A 17500-nucleotide genomic window follows, 5' to 3' on the forward strand; every position below is an offset into this window, starting at 1 on the left:
GATGTGTACTGAGGAACTTCATCTGTGTGTGTGCGTGTGCGTGAGTGTGTGTGACTTAGTGCGTGTTCTCCAGTTGGAGCCTAAAACAGTGTGAGTTTTATCTGGTTACCATGGTAATGGGTGCAATCCGGCAGACGGAATGAGGAAGGTGTGAGGATGCATCGCTGCCTGATTTTTATTAGTGCATCAACATGGCTCAGCTCCTCCAGACACGCAGATTTTGATATTTCCCCCCTTTAATAATCTCCTCATATATTCCTTAAAGAGGTTTTATGTTTAGCTCACTTGATGCTGCAACTATGGAAAATAGTTGAACCCACATGGCAATTGGTCATAAAAACGTGCCAACAGAAAAAAAAAAACATTTACACATTGAATTATTTTATATTATTCCACCAAGAATGATTAAAAGCCTGGCCATTGTCCTCAAATGCCAAAACTCATGCCAAGCAAATATTTGTATGGTTTCTGAATTTAGTTTCACTTTTTAACCTATATTTGGTAAACTTGTGTTGTAGATATGTCCAACTTCCAACCGCCTCCTGTTTCCCAGCTAATGGTTTTAATTTCTACTGTCCACCTTCCAAAATCTCATATATTTTCAAAATCTACTCCAAAAATGTATACCAGGTATTTGACACTGACAGTCAAATCTGTACTGGCAGCTAAGTGACTGGGACCTTAGACTACTCATGAACACACACATCTAGGCTTTATTGTTATTTTTGTTCTACACATTCATCATGATGACACAACCACTCTTTGCCAACAAATTACTGAAAATCTGGGATGGCTGAATAGTTGAGACTATTTAATATACACCTTTCATTACATTTGATTAAAAATAACTTGTGTGTTAATTATGACTTTAAATTTATATTATTCTATTAACCTGATCAAGCAGTCTTTTGATAAGCAAGGCAATCTGTGACATGTAAGCATGCTACTTTCATCATAAACACTAATGCACTAAGAGTGCATGATGACAACTTTATTTACAACTTGTGCAGAAACTCATATAGTGTCTGAGATGTATCACACATCCCAGTCGCTAGTTAGTGACAAAGAAATGACAACAGTGATGGAATAATATGAGTAAGAGTTTACCTGTCACCTGAGGCATTGATTAGTTGCAGTGAGTGAGGGAAACCACTGACAGAGACAGTTTTGAAGATGAGGAAGGTTTAGAAAAGTCTGTGTTTTTGTATTTGCTGATTGAGGCTGTTTAATCCCTTCTCTTTTACACACGGCCTCCCCTTCTCTGTGAAGTGTAGCGTCACCACAGCTGCTGCAGCTTCTGTCCCTGTCTCCATTTTGTGGTCACTCTGCAGAAGCCGAGCTCTCTCTCTCGCTTTCTCTCTCTCTCTTTTTCTCTCTCTCTCTCTCCTCCCTCCACTCCTCTTTCTATTCACTCCTAACTTTATCCCACTCTTTCTTTTTTAGAGGCACTTATTAGGAGATAGTGAAGTGACAATGCATGGTCTGTTCCGTCCGCTCCATCAGACCTCAAAGTGAACAACAGATAGGCAAGAAGGAAAACTGCAGAATAAGCAGGAAGGAGAGCAGAAAGTGGCACAAAAACATGACATGCTAAATTATGCAGATGGCAAAGTGGGTATTGGATGGAGAGATGGTGGAACGAGGTGGGCAGGTAGATGAGGACGTACGAGAGTGACAAAGAGAGATGTTTGTGTTCTGTGTTCTTGCCGTACCCCAGGGAGCAGAAGGCCAAGGGCTCTAAAGCCTCTGTCTCCAAACCATTAAAGATGCATCTGACAAGTGTCCCCCATTTTCAGTTTTCCACTTCTCTTTTTCTTTATTATCTCCCACCACTATCTGACCACTACACACAATGTGTGTGTTTCCCTTTAGCAGTTCATGTCTCGTGTAAAGGTGGTGGAAAAGGGCAGGCAAGGGGTAACAGGAGAGGGGGATTGGGCGTTTAATTATCGATGTGTGTTTATGGGCTGTGGTGTGTGTGTGTGTGTGTGTGTGCGTGTGTGTGTGTGCGTGTGTGTGTGTGCGTGTGTGTGTGTGTGTGTGTGTGTGTGTGTGTGTGTGTGTGTGTGTGTGTGTGTGTGTGTGTGTGTGTGTGTGTGTGTGTGTGTGTGTGTGTGTGTGTGTGAACCTGGCTCTGATGCATATTGGGTTGGGTTATTTATTCAGCACTTGTGCTTGGATGTTTTACAGAGAGAACAGGTGCAGAGCAACTCTGAGCTCACTCTGTTTGAGTGTGTGTGTGTGTGTGTGTGTGTGTGTGTGTGTGTGTGTGTGTGTGTGTGTGTGTGTGTGTGTGTGTGTGTGTGTGTGTGTGTGTGTGTGTGTGTGTGAGAGAGAGAGAGAGAGAGAGAGAGAGAGAGAGAGAGAGAGAGAGAGAGAGAGAGAGAGAGAGAGAGAGAGAGAGAGAGAGAGAGAGAGAGAGAGAGAGAGAGAGAGAGTTGGTGAGACAGGCAGGTAGAAATATTCAGACACAGGGGCATTCACTGATGACAGACAGACAGACAGACAGACAGACAGGCAGATATATATATATATAGATAGATAGATAGATAGATAGATAGATAGATAGATAGATAGATGATAGATAGATAGATAGATAGATAGATAGATAGATAGATAGATAGATAGATAGATAGATAGATAGATAGATAGATAAATAGATAGATAGATGATAGATAGATAGATAGATAGATAGATAGATAGATAGATAGATAGATAGATAGATAGATAGATAGATAGATAGATAGATAGATGAGGACAGATTAAAATGGCGGGTGAGATGGAGGGAGATTGAAGAAGGGTAGGAGGGAGGTAGGAAGTGAGGGAGGGCTGTGCACGAGGAGAATTTCAATGGCACTCCAATCAAGCAGGCAGTCTCGTTAGCCCAGAGGACTTTGCATAGCGCTTCTGTGAATTCATTTGGCCTCACTCGGAGAAGAAGGCTCCCTTTCCTCTCTGCTAGTTAGTTATTCATTAACCACAAGGTGTGCACAAGGCTGTTTCTGTGAACCTGCCTTGGCGTTTGCACTCCATTGTGACCCCTCTAACTGGACGTCTTTGTTTTTTTTTTCGTGCTTTTGGATCATCGCTCGTTGACTTTGCAGTGTGGCGGTAGATCTGCATCTTCTTGAATAGGCAGACATGCATGTAGACAGAATTACTGTCAGATATTTTGCCAAATCCAGAATTGACGTCAGCATCTTACTCATCACCAGCCATGAGTTTCCTCCCAACACCCTCTCTTCTTCTCAATCAAAGCTGTGTCTCAACTTTGTGTATCACTTCCAAAGAGACCAATTATAAGGAAAAAATAGCTAGTGGAAGTTCTTACAATTAGATACCTACTTGAAGCCATCACTTTTGGGGTCGAATAAGGTTGTGTGATTTTTTGTTTGGGTGTGAGGGCCTGAGGGGTGATGCTAGTGAGGACGTTCAGCCAGTAAGTGAAGATGACACATATAATGAAAAATGCTGTGGATGTGTTATTCTAAAGATCCCACTGACACTTAGTGCAATCTAATAGTGTTTGACAGTGCACAACAACAAGGGTGGAGAAGGGCTCTTATTTGCTCACTTGTATTTCTGTTCATGGGTTCATAAACACTTATGTGCGCGCGCGTGTGTGTGTGTGTGTGTGTGTGTGTGTGTGTGTGTATTTGTAAATTAGCACTTGAGTCCAATTGTGAATAATTTTTTGTGTGAATGCACTATTATATATATATATATATATATATATATATATATATATATATATATATATATATATATATATATATATATATATATATATATATAGCGGGGGCAATGGTATGGTTGCAGGTTTTTGGAAAAAATACTTTAAGATGTCAGTCTCTAAATCTTGGATAATTTCTTAGATGAGCCATGCTAAACATACAGATCTGTATCACAAAAGAGGTTTTTACTATGAAATATTACATTTACCATGTAAACTTTGCATTAACCCTTTGATGCATAATGGTCACCACAGTGGACAGGTACTCAAATTGTTTTTTGTTTATTTTTTTGCTATTAAGCACAGCTGTTGACGACTTTATTGCATTTGAGCCCCTCCATTTGGACTTCAGTAAGTCAAGCCAACATATTTCATGTTCAGAATGCACGCTGTCCACTGAGGTGGACATGTAATAAATTATTTGTAAATTAACAAAATGATGCAGACGCTGAGCCGATCTGTCGTGGTGAAGAGGGAGCTGAGCAAGAAAGCCAGGCTCTCGATTTACCGGTCGATCTACGTCCCAATCCTCACCTATGGTCATGAGCTTTGGGTAATGACCGAAAGAACGAGATCGCGGATACAAGCGGCCGAAATGAGTTTCCTCCGTAGGGTGGCCGGGCTCAGCCTTAGAGATAGGGTGAGGAGCTCGGACATTCGGGAGGGACTCAGAGTAGAACCGCTGCTCCTCCTGATCGAAAGGAGTCAGTTGAGGTGGTTTGGGCATCTGGTCAGGATGCCTCCTGGACGCCTCCCTGGGGAGGTGTTTCGGGCGTGTCCTGCTGGCAGGAGGCCCCCGGGTCCACCCAGGACACGTTGGAGAGGTTACATTTCCAATCTGGTCCGGGAACGCCTTGGGGTCCTGCCGGAGGAGCTGGTGGAGGTGGCCGGGGAGAGGACGGTCTGGAGCTCCCTAGTTGGGATGCTGCCCCCGCGACCCCGACCCGGATAAGCGGAGGAAGATGACGACGACGACGATTAACAAATTGTTACAAACAATTTCTGTTGACATTTGTTTCATTCACACCTAAAGATGAATGAAAAAAATTGTTCAGAAAATCATGGTTGAAGATTTCATAATTCATGCATCAAAGGGTTAAAAAGATCCAGCCGCCACTTCTGAAATACCTCAAATGACAATAATCTCCAACTTAACTTTTGAACCGAGTCAAACCTAGCCTCTTATAATCTATGTATACATGATCAGACACATTATCTTTTGCACAACTGATACACAATTTTAATTGCGTGGCAATCCATAATCCGTTAATGGCTCTCAGTCGTGGGGCAGGATCTACGGTTGTCTTTCAATCTCTCGCCGCATGCTATTGGATAACAAACAACTTGTTGATCTCATCCCTACAGATGTCAGTCAATGAAGAAGTATGTCATCAAAGAAGATACAAACAAACCCTTTTCCAAAATAAACTTAAGTACCTCTATCTGCTCTTGACTCAAAGAAAAGCCAAAGTCAAAAAAGTCCATAGTTGAAGCCAAGGCTGTTTCAAACGTGCAGTCGTCATCTTATTTTTTCCAGTAGCATCCCAACCTCAGATTGCTCTGATTGGCCAACCAAACCAACAGAGCACTCTGATGACCACCATGGAGCCATGGCCATCTTAGTTTTGCTCAGTTACAGTAACATCCCACCCACCTGGCTGATAGAGAGCTGTGACTGGACCGCTGCGGATGTCAGTCAACGGGGCAATCCTCCATTACATCATAGAAGAACTACATAAAACATAAAAAGACATAAAACAATACATTGTTTTTCTAAATAAACACGCTGTGATTGGTCAGCCACAATACTGGTCGGACTTTCGGAGGTTCCAATAGAGCATGCCTTGGATTTTTTTTTAATAATAATCTTAATAATACAAAAAAAAATTAAACCTTAGACTATTTTTCTTATTCTAACAAAGACTTACTGCTGTGCTTGGGATAGTGACCCAGTATAACTGTATTCCATCAGTGACTGCAAGCTGCCTACGGTCTATGGCTCTAATATGAACCCACATCGTCATCCCTCCACTATCAAGCTGACAGTTTTTTATGTGTGCTGGTAGGTTGTGTTTATTTTTCTCCAGTGCAACTTAGTGAATGCCGAGCAAACACTGCCATGCACATCTCACTCATTGTGCAATGAATTACTGTAATGTGAGCTGTGTACATTGAGTTCTGCATCAAAACACACATTCTTTACATCTGAAACAGTGGAATAAAAGAACCTGGTCTTTTTGTTTGCATGCATGTTCATAAACATGTGTGCATTTTTGTGTTTTAGTAGCGCAGTGGGGGCAGGGTAATATGAGAGATATCCTGTTCCAACACATCCCTGCTGGAGCTGACTTAATGACCCGTGACCTGAAGATATACATGCTGGAGAAAAGGAGCGAGCGCCGAGCGGCAGGGTCGTTGAAGGGGGACAGGAAGGGAGGAGGTGGACGAGGAAAGCAGTGGGGTGAAGATTCGGGAAAACAAAATGGATGAAAACTGCAGCAAAGAAAGCAAGGCGAAAAATGCTAATCTGGTTGAAAAATCCTTCTGTCTTTTCTCTTTGAGTGGTATCTCAACGCTGTTTTCATTCATCGCCTCCTCTCCTTGTTCCTCCATGGTTCTATCGGGCACTTTCATTACATTATTTGTTAATTCAGACAGTATATCTGAGATAATCAGACAGGATGGAGACAACTCACAGAGGTCTGACTTGCAGCTCACAGTGGACACAAGCACAGGCAGCTTGTGAAAGATGGATACTGAGAGACAGAAAGAATAACTCACAATGGAAGAAGAATAACAATGCAGCTATCCTGTTTTTAAATGATAATTTCCTTTAGATTATTTTTGTTAATCTCCATATTATTTCATTTTTGGTGATTATTTTATTTTACTCTTTACCTGATATTTTACCTCCAATCTCAGCAACACAGTTTTCCATGTATATGAACAATAACGTTTAAGTTATCGCAAGGAACTGTTATATCTGGTATACTCAGCTGTGCAGTGCGCGTGTGTGTGTGTGTGTGTGTGTGTGTGTGTGTGTGTGTGTGTGTGTGTGTGTGTGTGTGTGCGTGTGTGCGTGTGTGTGTGTGTGTGTGTATTAGCCTGGTGATCTCCCCTGTCAGCAATGGAATCTCTGTGCTTTATTAATAGCTAATCAATGAGCTCTCAGGGATGTCTTTTATGGCCCGAGGACTCCCACAAGACAGATGCTGGCATCTCAGCTCACGGACATCAATAGTTCACTGGATTCTAACACAGTTTCCCCCAGAACACCCCACACGTGGTTATTACAATGAAAAAGTAAAACAAACTATCTATGAATATTTAAAATAAGTTTGACTTCTTCTTCTTCTTTGATTAAAAATGTAAAGTACACAACTATGAAGCCATTTTCAAATGAACAATTTCACTGAAAATATGTGTGAGCTGGAAGCTTTGTGTGTCACATGTTGTGAGTGTGATCAGACTTGGACCATGACTGGACTCCAAACAGCTGTTTAAAATGTTGCTTTCAAAGAAAATGCACATGTAGCCAATGAGGTGAGACAGGGGATATACCTAGAATATGTTGCCAGTTCATCACTGGTAAGACGTAACACTTGTGCTTGACGCTCGCTGCCTTTCTTGCCAGATGTTTTAACTAAGGCCTAGTCCACACGTAGCCGGTTTTTTTTAAACGAATATCCGCCCCTCCAAAACCTTGCATCCACACCACCTCGTTTTAAAAAAAACTGTCCACACGTACCCGGATAAATACGTTGTTAAGGACATGCCAGACCTGTAGGCGGCAGTACTTCCCCCGTTCTTAACCTCGTCTTTCGTCTGTGGTCTTCCGCAAGGAGCAGTAATTCCGCTTGCAAAAACAAACAAGCAAAAAGCGCTTGGACAATTGATAAAGTGAGCGCAGCTCTGAGGGCATCCATGCTGTCGGCTAGTGTAAACACAGGTCGCACACGTGATGTCAGCATTTTTTTGTCGCGGAAAGTGACGTTGCGGACCTTAAAACTCCGTTTTTGTCTGTCCACACGCAGACACCCAAAAAGGAGAAAATGCAGATCTTCACTTTGGCCGTAGTTTTTAAAAAGATCCGTTTTCGTGTGAAAAAACTCTGTTTTCGTGTGGATGACAGGCCAAAACGTAGAAAAATATCTACGTTTTGGCAGATCCCCGGCTACGTGTGGACAGGGCCTAAGACTACATCCTAACCGGAGGTGTTAATTCTTAGTTCGGATGTATTTGCTGGTATATCCTTTTTTATCAGATCTACATGGAATTACTGTCAGACTCCAATATTCCCAAAGTGATTCGCATGTGCAGAAGAAGCTGTGACATCACACACCTCCTTCTTTGTTTATGGAAGTAAAAATGGATGCTGCACTTGTCAGAAGGTGTGAATCAAGCCTGAAGTCGTCATGCAACAGGAGTGAACAGAATATTGACCAAGTGATCAAGGAAAGCTTGTTTAATTGTGATCATCTTTTTCAGAAAGAAAACCCACTGGATTTGTATGTTTGTGTTGTTTAGACTGGTTGATATATGAGCAAAAGGCCCGATTCAGGACACTTTTGCCTGCATGACAAGAAAGGATGAAGTGAATGCACACTCAATGATTATAGTTTCAGGATTTGAATTAAATATTTTCAGTGGTTCATGAAATATTTAGCAAACACACACAAAAACACAGATATGCAAAAACATTATCATTGCCTTTTGACAGTGAGCGAAGATCAGAATTACTAGTTTACCTGATTTATTTGTGATTTGACCGCAGGAAGTAAGGAAGGAAGGAAGGAGTTAGACTATAGAAAACCTGCAAGAACATACATTTCTAATCAGTTTGAGATTTCCAAATTTTGTTTCCACTTTGTGTGTTTGTGTGCCTTATCTGCACTTTCTGTTCCTCTTTTTCTAATTTACCTCAGCCTCCTAAGGTTCTTCTGCTTGGTTGACTTGACATTTGTTCCTCTCAAGTGCTTATCAGACCCACAGGATTGCCTCTTGTTTTGCATCATTATTTTTCTTCTCTTTTGATGATTGTCAGCCTGCATGCCCTCTTCCTGTTCTCCTCTCACCTACTTATATGCTCCATGCTCACGTTCTGTTGGCCAAGCTCTTGGTTTTTGAAGGTGGAATCTATTGTTTTCTCAGTTTTGTAACAAGTTCATAGACATTGTTTTACAATGCTCCAGAATTGCAAGTTTTCTGTTTTTCCAAATCTAAGTCACCAGAGAGGCTGTTTGAAATCAGGAATGTGACATGTCTGAGGAATCTCTAGAATAGAAACTTTCCTATGTTGTCATAAAAAAACTTACCCTTAAAACATTTTATGTTCATATACTGATTTTTATCCAGACACTAGTCAACCGATACATAATGACCCCTGACAGGTAAAATGAGAAACTAGGCTTGCTTAGCAAACCTGCATTTTGCTTTTTCAATAATGTTCTTGGATGGGGAAAAAAGACACATAAAATCACAGCATCCTCCAATAATTAACATCTAACTAAAACTAACTAATTTCAGCCTCACCTCTTCTTTATTGTGCATATCCCTCATATTTAGTTCCTGGTTCAAAGTCTCATTGTATAGTGATAAAAACCTTCCACTCCAAGAATCTGACAGTCTGCTCTTTATGTAAACTAGCACTACATCAATCTGGTCATATATGCCATGTAAAATTCTCTGATGCAGACATGGGTATGCAGGATTTTATTACTGTGTTAGAAGCGTGCCACAAAGATTATCCCTTGCTTCAACAGGTCATGGACAGTACATCCGCCAGAAAGTGGTTTTTAAAAAAATATTTATGGCTTTTATTTTTATTTTCTAACCCTAACTCTAATTAACCATAGCATGCATTGCAGTTTCATTGGATTTCTGGAGATCAACACAGTGGTGTTCAGACCACAGCTTAGAGATGACTGCCATACACCATGAAGAATATTTAGACACCCCTTCTCCATCCAGAAAACACAGATAGGGTCATGGGTTTATGTTGAATGGAATAAAGTGTACATGTTCTAATCTTGACAGACCTGCACTGTGTCTAAGATCAGTAGGGTTGTCATTATCATTACTGATCTTGTTTATATGTGAAATACGCCTCAGCATCACAGCTCATTTGCTGTAAACTGTCAGAAAACTCCATGAGGAGATTAAATCTGATCAACTGTTTTTCTGTTTGTTTTTCTGATTAAAGATCTTTACAAATTGCAGCCAATCTACAAATCAACTATATAAAATACTGCAGTAAATAAAGCGAATTCAACAACATTATTGAAAAGTATTACAGCCTACTGTGAATGCTCAGAACAAGCATGCAGCAATCAATGACACTACACAATGGCTAAACTCACCAATCAATACCAAACAGTAAACTGCTGGCAGGTCAAACCCATTTTTACCAATAGGGAATGTGAAGGCCACAAAGAAAGAATGAACTCTAATCTATGTAATGAGAAGTAGTACACAATGAAATATCAAATTCAAGGCTGTCTTCCCTGATCTGGTAAGAAGAGCAGATTATTGATCCTTCTGCTGATTTATATTTGCAGACATTCTTCTACAGACTGAAAAACCTCTTGTAGAAACTAGATCATCGTCTAGAATGGTTGTTTCGATTGACTCCAGCTCTGATTCAAGAAGAATAATGTAGATTCTGCTTCACTTTTTAATCCACAGCACTTCAGCTTGGTAGGGTAGTAGTAGAGGTCACTAGAAGTGTAAACAAGTTCCAATTGTGTCCCAAACTATGTGCTAATACTGAGCTAGAATTGGAACGAGAGTTGTAGTTGCCTCCTCAGCATCTGTATCAGCGTTGTCCACGGTCAACAGCTTTGTTTGGCTAGAGGCGCAGCCTGAGGCAGATGGAGTGTCTGGATTGTTGACCTCAGAATTACCTTTCTTTAAAATGCTTTGTGTTTCTGTCAGGGGTGCGGCGCAAAGGTAAATGTATAGTTGAACAAATCCTGGTTTAGGTTTGGATATCTGTCTAAAAGGAAGATGGTTAAAACAAATGAATCAAATGGTGAGAAAGAAGATAAAATACCCCCAGATTGAGAATGAATCCGTTTGATAGCCTTAACTCAGACAGCATAAGAAAGCTTAAAGCAACATTTTGATTCTCATCCCTCTCAACCAAATATGTCCAGTTGCCTTCATTTGAACCCCTTTAGATGACCATGACCTGGATCACTGAGAAACTTCACCAGCGGGTTCACAAAGAACATGACCTGTCATTGAAATACAAAAACACCCAGGTTTGCACAAGAAGAGACGTATCAGATAACTAAGTAACTTAGTTCAATAACAACAAAGATAATGATCCAGTAGTAAAATAACACGAGGCTTGGTTCATGGCACAAGCAATCAAAAACTAACTTATATGTTAAAACAACTGAAAGAAAGAAAAGACAGCCAGAAAAACAAAAAAGCAGAGTGCAAAGGAACAAACTTCATCAAGTAAAACAGGAAATAATCATAAGTATAATTGGAAACAAAAAAATGTAACCGAACATCAGGCCTGGATCACACAAAAAGAAAATCATCCAAAATGTATCCCAAAATGTATTCATCAAATATTCCTGCTGTATGTAGTGTGGTAAGAGCACTCTGGCGTGTTCTGAAGCACATCAATCCACTCTGATAATAAACTATGGGTTTCAAACACATTAAATTGTCTTTGAGGACAAATGAGTGTGCTGTCTGTTGGTTATGAGAAACCACCATGTTTGTTTACTCTGAAATCACTTTTCCTGTCCAGAGGATTTTTGTTTTATTAGAGTCCATGTTACGGCCCCTGCAATGAGATAAACAATGTAAACATCTGACAAACAAATCTTGCTGTTCCAGTGCAACCAACTAAATGGCTGTTTTGAATGTCTCCGCCCATGGCCCTCTGTATCACCATTGGTCTGGCTGTGTGCAGCCTGTAATTGCACTTGAGTGGCTGCGCCTGTGGGTGCAGCATAAAAGACAACTCCAGAGTGCAGACAGATCAGACAACCTCTTTGGGAGCTTTTGCCTGTGTGGCAATTTTGTGAAGCCTTTTGAAGGCAGAATTAAAAAAAAATACTCTCAAAACTTTTACCAAGGCCAGACCTCTTCTTTATGTTGCAGTCCCATGAGCTGGGTCATAACATATGGGGGCTTGTCCGGGATCATCTGAACTCATTGGAGGAAACTGGATCTGGTGTTTTGCAGCCTGGTCTTTTTAGATGTTTGTGGATATGGTGAGCTCATTTTGTTTTTGTTTAATTAGCTTTGAGCTCTAGTTGCTGCTGGCCAGTTTATGTTTGTGGAATGCCAGCGGTATGGTTTTTGTGTGTTTGTGATAATTTGTTTAGATGCCTTTCCCTGTTTTTGGCTGATAACTTGTGCATGTTGCGGACTAGGTGAATGCCAGAACTCGATGTGGATCAGTACTCCACTTGGTGTGATCAGGTTGTAGGGGTGGCTCGCTCTTTGTGTTTAAAGAACTTCATTACTTCAGTAATTCGTAGTGGAAGAGATTAATTCTGTGTGGTTCCACTTGGTGTAGCCCTTTGTTTTGACAGGAGTCCACTTTGTGTTGGAATGATCATTTCTCTGTCATTTTTATGTAGCAACTTTAATGTGGTGTATTTTTTTTTTTTTGTCTGTGGCTTTTGTATTGTCTAGGATATGAGTCATTGCTGGGCTTGTTGTGGTTGTTTGTCTCTTAAAGTTGTTTTGTGGTGGGTCTGTTCATCTAGTTTTATTTCTGTTAAACTTAGTTTTCATGGGTAGAGGGAGGTCAACAGATCCTATGGCCCTATTTGGGTTGGTCTAGGTCGTCTCTCTTCTTTTGTTCATTTTGGCCAGTTCATCACTTTTCTTTTGACATTTTTCTGTTGTGGTGTCCATGAGTTATTTGTTTCTCTCTCCCTCCCTCCCCCACCTCCACTCAAACACTACCGGTAGAGCGCCCAGGAAGCTACAGTCGACCACTGCCCCGAGGGCAGAGGGCCCCTACAGAGATAACACTGGATTAAAATGAGTAAAAATATGAAAATAAAAGAACTAATATAAATGGCAAAAGTAAGAAAATAAGTAATAAATAAAATCATATAGACAGCAAAGTAGTAATATTAAATAATGAACCAGTGCTAAAATATAATCATATAAAACATGCAACGCAAGCAATAAAACATAATCATGCAAAACGAGAAATAAAACTATAGTAAATAATTAGATAAAAGCTAGCCTGAATAGATGGGTCTTGAGCCTGGACATAAAACATGAACATTCTCTGCGGCCCTGAGGTCCTCTGGCAGCTCCTTCCAGAGGCGAGGACCACAATACTGGAAGGACGCCTCGCCGTGGTGAAGCCTTTTGGAGGCAGATTTTAATAAGATACACCCAAAACATTTACCATGTGTCCAGACCTCCACTTAATGTTGTGGTCCAATGAGCCGGGTCATAACATTTCCTGGCTGACCCAAGAATGTTCCTGTGTGGCATTGGTTCATGTGTAATGTGTTGTATTTGTACTGGGAATTTCTCTGTTTGAGTTTTATTTTATATGTTAAAAGATTCTACAATGTTGATCACAACAACAAATCCAAAGCATTCATCCTCAGCAGAATCCTCAACACTGGTTTCTACCTTCATCCAGCTGCCCTCTGATAGAGAGGTTTTGTGTGTTTATGTTCTTTTGTGAGTCTTAGTGTACAAGAGTGACAGAGGGAGAAATAAATCCTTTTATATTTGAGCGTTGCTGGCCTAAGGCTCCCAGAAGAGAAAGCAAAGGGAGGGGAGGGAAGTGTAAAAAAGGGCGTAATTTAAAACTCATATACATTTCAGTACAGTCTCTCTGGAGTTGGCCTCTCTCACAAACACTGACACAGTCACTTCCCCTACCCAGTCACCCACCCGTGTGGACAAAGCTCTTGTGTACCAGCACCGATTGACAGTTGAGTGTTTGCACTACAGCTCATTCATCCTTGTTGACAACATTTCTGCAACCAAGTTGAAAATACATAGTGTGCCAGATGCAGCCCCTCTGCAAAATAAAATCTATTATAGTAGCTACACTTGCTCACATGCTTACATTCGCCAAATATAACATTAAAGGCTGCGGCACACAAGGACGGGGAAGAAAACACAACCTGTAGGCACTAAAAGGATTTATCTTGATGCTCTTACAGCCTATAAAGATTGTTTACTTGTACTCGGGAGCACATTTCCCCCATTTGACACAAAACACCATTGTTTTAAAATAGTGCTGAGTTTCCAAGTAAAAATAAGTTCCTGTGTGTCCAGTTTGTAGTATTTTTGGTGAAATGTAGTAGATGTACACAATAATAATAATAATGATTATGTTTGAAGAGATTTTGAGGCCCGCTGCGACACAAAAAGCAGAGATACATCAGATGCCCCGTGACAGTGTCACACTTATAGAAACACATCTTGACTGAAACATTCTCAGTTGCCACAGTACCCATCTCTAGATATGCTTTTTGAGTGTGCGCACCCGTGTGTGCTTGTTATTCTCTGCATAAACGTTGCACCCTCCTTCTGCAGGCTGACAAGTGAACGCCTTGTTTATTTCTGGTGAGGGGAAAAGAGATGGGCGTTTATGCTATTACTCTCTTACCTTCATTTCTTTCTCACTCTACCTTATTTTTGCAACATCAGGCAGACACAAAATTACCATTGGTCATTGAAATTTACCTATCAACCCTATGATGCTGTAAAATTAGACCAAATTAGGACACATTATGTTGCTGTGATTTGTACACAAGCTGTTGTTGGTAGAATAAACTGGTGAAGAACAGAACAGCTATCTAATGGGATGTATTCTGTTTGCATGTTCACATTTCCTGGCTAAAGTAATTCATTCAATAAACTCATCAGATTTTCTCAGAGATTTATGAAAGTCTAATCATCTAAATTTAGAATTCCAATTCATCTTACTTTGGGTTTGGACCATATGGCCGTTTCTCAACATGCTTACTCGTCTGAACTTGTGCATCCAGAATGCATTAATGCATCCTTTTGTAGACTTGGGACAGCAAAGCATCCCAAAATGTGTTGTGTCGTAAACCGTAATACTTCAAATGGCAGAGGCAAGAGCTCATAATTCTAATGTTTCATCGCAGAATTACAAATAAAGAAATATACATTTGTCTGCCAAAGCTTATACTAGTGTTAAAAGCATTACATTTATTATCTATATTTTTATTTTAAACTTATAGATAATTTTCACTTCACTGACTAAGATCATGGTATTAAATGGAACTAAATGGTTTCCGAGCGCAGCTTTATCACCAGCTCATCGCTCCCCCAGGAGATGGGCCAAATGTGGACAACAAATTTCACACACCAGTGTGACAACTTTAATTTGGACTGTAACTGATTAAATTTATCTACCATTGCTATTATTCTTTCCCTTATAAAATGAGCCAAAAGTTTTATCTCATAGTTTATCATGTTAGACATCCTTGCATCAGTGTGTTACTATGGGAACAGCACGAACTATCAAATTTTTTTCCCTTAAGCTGAGTTGCGAGTTTGTCATTTCAAACACATTTATGCTTATTTTTAGTTCACCTCCAGGATATGCAGCAAGTAGCAATCAGTTTAAGTTGTTCTATTGTAAACAAACTTGTTAGTAGAAATTAATGCCTGTTTGTTTTTGCCACCTGAACAATAAGCTTCCCAGCCTCACTTTGTCAGTGAGTGAAAGATGACAGAAAGCTACTTTTGAAAATCAAGATTAAAACTGATCATTGGGTGATATTTGAATTTATAATACTGTATATCCTGAAGGGGCAGCAGAAGAGCAGGTTGTCCAGCAATTGGATGACTGTACGAACTCTACTGTTATGTCCTGTTGTGCGCCAGTGTACGGCAGCCTCGCCTCTGTCAGTGTGCTCCAGGGTAGCTGTGGTTACAATGCAGCTCATCATCATCAGCGTGGGAATGTGTGTGTGTGTGTGTGTGTGTGTGTGTGTGTGTGTGTGTGTGTGTGTGTGTGTGTGTGTGTGTGTGTGTGTGTGTGTGTGTGTGTGTGTGTGTGTGTGTGTGTGTGTGTGTGTGTGTGTGTGTGTGTGTGTGTGTGTGTGTGTGTGTGTGTGTGTGTGTGTGTGTGTGTGTTCATGGGTGAGTGACTGGTTCGTTGTAAAGTGCTTTGAGGGGTTGTAGAACCCTAGAAGGTGCTATATAAATATAGGTCATTTACCATGTGGAAAGCACATGTTTTAAACCGTTAGAAAACAGTGTAGCAAAAAGATATTACTATGAGAAAAATTAAGATAAATTAAACACTGCTGGCAGTCTTTTAGCCAAGTAGCTGGTTGCCTGCTGCATATTGTTTGAGCTTAAGTTAAACAAACCTTGGTAATTGGTAAATGGCCTGTATTTGTTATAGCACTATTTAGAGTCCTAGAACCCCCCAAAGCATTTTATTACACAATCAGTCATTCATCCATTCATACACACGTGTGTGTTGCCACAGCTGCCCAGGGGTTCACTGACAGAGGCGAGGCTGCCAAACACTGGCGCCACCGATCTCTCCAACAGAGACCAGTAAGCAAGATGGGATAAGCGTCTTGCCCAAGGACACAACAGTAGAGTACCAGGGGCCGGGATCGATCGATCCTACAACTTTCTGATTATTGGGGGTGATGGTGGCACAGGAGTTAAGTGCTCGCCCCATTATCGGAAGGTTGCAGGTTTGAGCCCTGCTCAGTTTGTCACTTTCATTGTGTCCTTGGGCAACACACTTAACCCCCCTTGCCTGCTGGTGGTGCTCGAAGGGACCAGCGGCACCAGTGCTTGGCAGCCTTGCCTCTGTCAGTGCACCCCAGGGCAGCTGTGGCTACATCGTAGCTCATCACCATTGGTGTGTGAATGTGTGTGTGAATGGGTGAATGACTGATTGTGTTTTAAAGCGCCTTGGTGGGGTTCAAGGACTCTAGTAGGCACTATATCAAATACAGGCCATCTACCACCTGAGCTACTTATGTCTCATAAAATTGGTTTGCATTTAATTTATCTTTATAAAATTTTAAGACTAAGATCCTAGAAATTCTATTCGTAACCATTGGTAACAAAGATAACTTGTCCAAGGTTTCATTGTTAGTTTTTATTGTTTTTAATTTTATTTTAAGTTTGTTACAGACAGATATTCCAGAAGAGAACCAACAAATATGGTAAAAATATCCTATGTTGTTGATTTTAGATAGTGGAATATCAAGGGATTTTTTTCATTCTCATTAGTTAGTTTAAACTTTAAACTGTCCAAAAACACAGCATTAGTATAAAACGAGCTATCAGTAACAACAAAAATATGCTAAGTGAAGCCTTTTTGAATGGAACACCTGAATTTGAGTTGAATGTCCTAATTTTTTCATTTTGTTAAAAATCTGTATGTTTTAAACCATTATTTCTGTTCTTGCAAGATTTCAAATAAGTACAAATCTAGCATCATAACAACTCTAATACTTGGGCCATAACAGTTTTTTGGGATCTCATTTGCAACTGGAGCCCCAATTTCTATTTCTGATCCAAGCAGTGACCTAAATCAATTTTTTTCAACTGTGAAACTTCAATTTTAACAAATGTAAGGCACAAAAGCATGATTCTCATAATTTGCAAAAGACCAGCTTCATTTTAGGAGATAATTGCAGCGTCAGTAGATAACTAGTTGACACCAAAGTATTTTTTTTTCCTCTACAGGAGTCGACAGCACGATGCAGCTTTCCACTAATAGGGAGAGTGGCTTTGCATTTACGCAATGTG

The 17500-nt window shown here is 40.5% G+C and overlaps 1 protein-coding gene across 3 annotated transcripts in view; it reads left to right on the forward strand.

Annotated features, from left to right (window-relative positions):
- The window catches only part of dscaml1 (Down syndrome cell adhesion molecule like 1), a 152528-nt gene that overhangs the window by 31954 nt on the left and 103074 nt on the right, over positions 1–17500 (forward strand). The gene's annotated exons all lie outside the window — the stretch shown is intronic.

The sequence above is a fragment of the Nothobranchius furzeri genome, chromosome 13, assembly GCF_043380555.1.
Source record: "Nothobranchius furzeri strain GRZ-AD chromosome 13, NfurGRZ-RIMD1, whole genome shotgun sequence".
Taxonomy (NCBI): domain Eukaryota; kingdom Metazoa; phylum Chordata; class Actinopteri; order Cyprinodontiformes; family Nothobranchiidae; genus Nothobranchius; species Nothobranchius furzeri.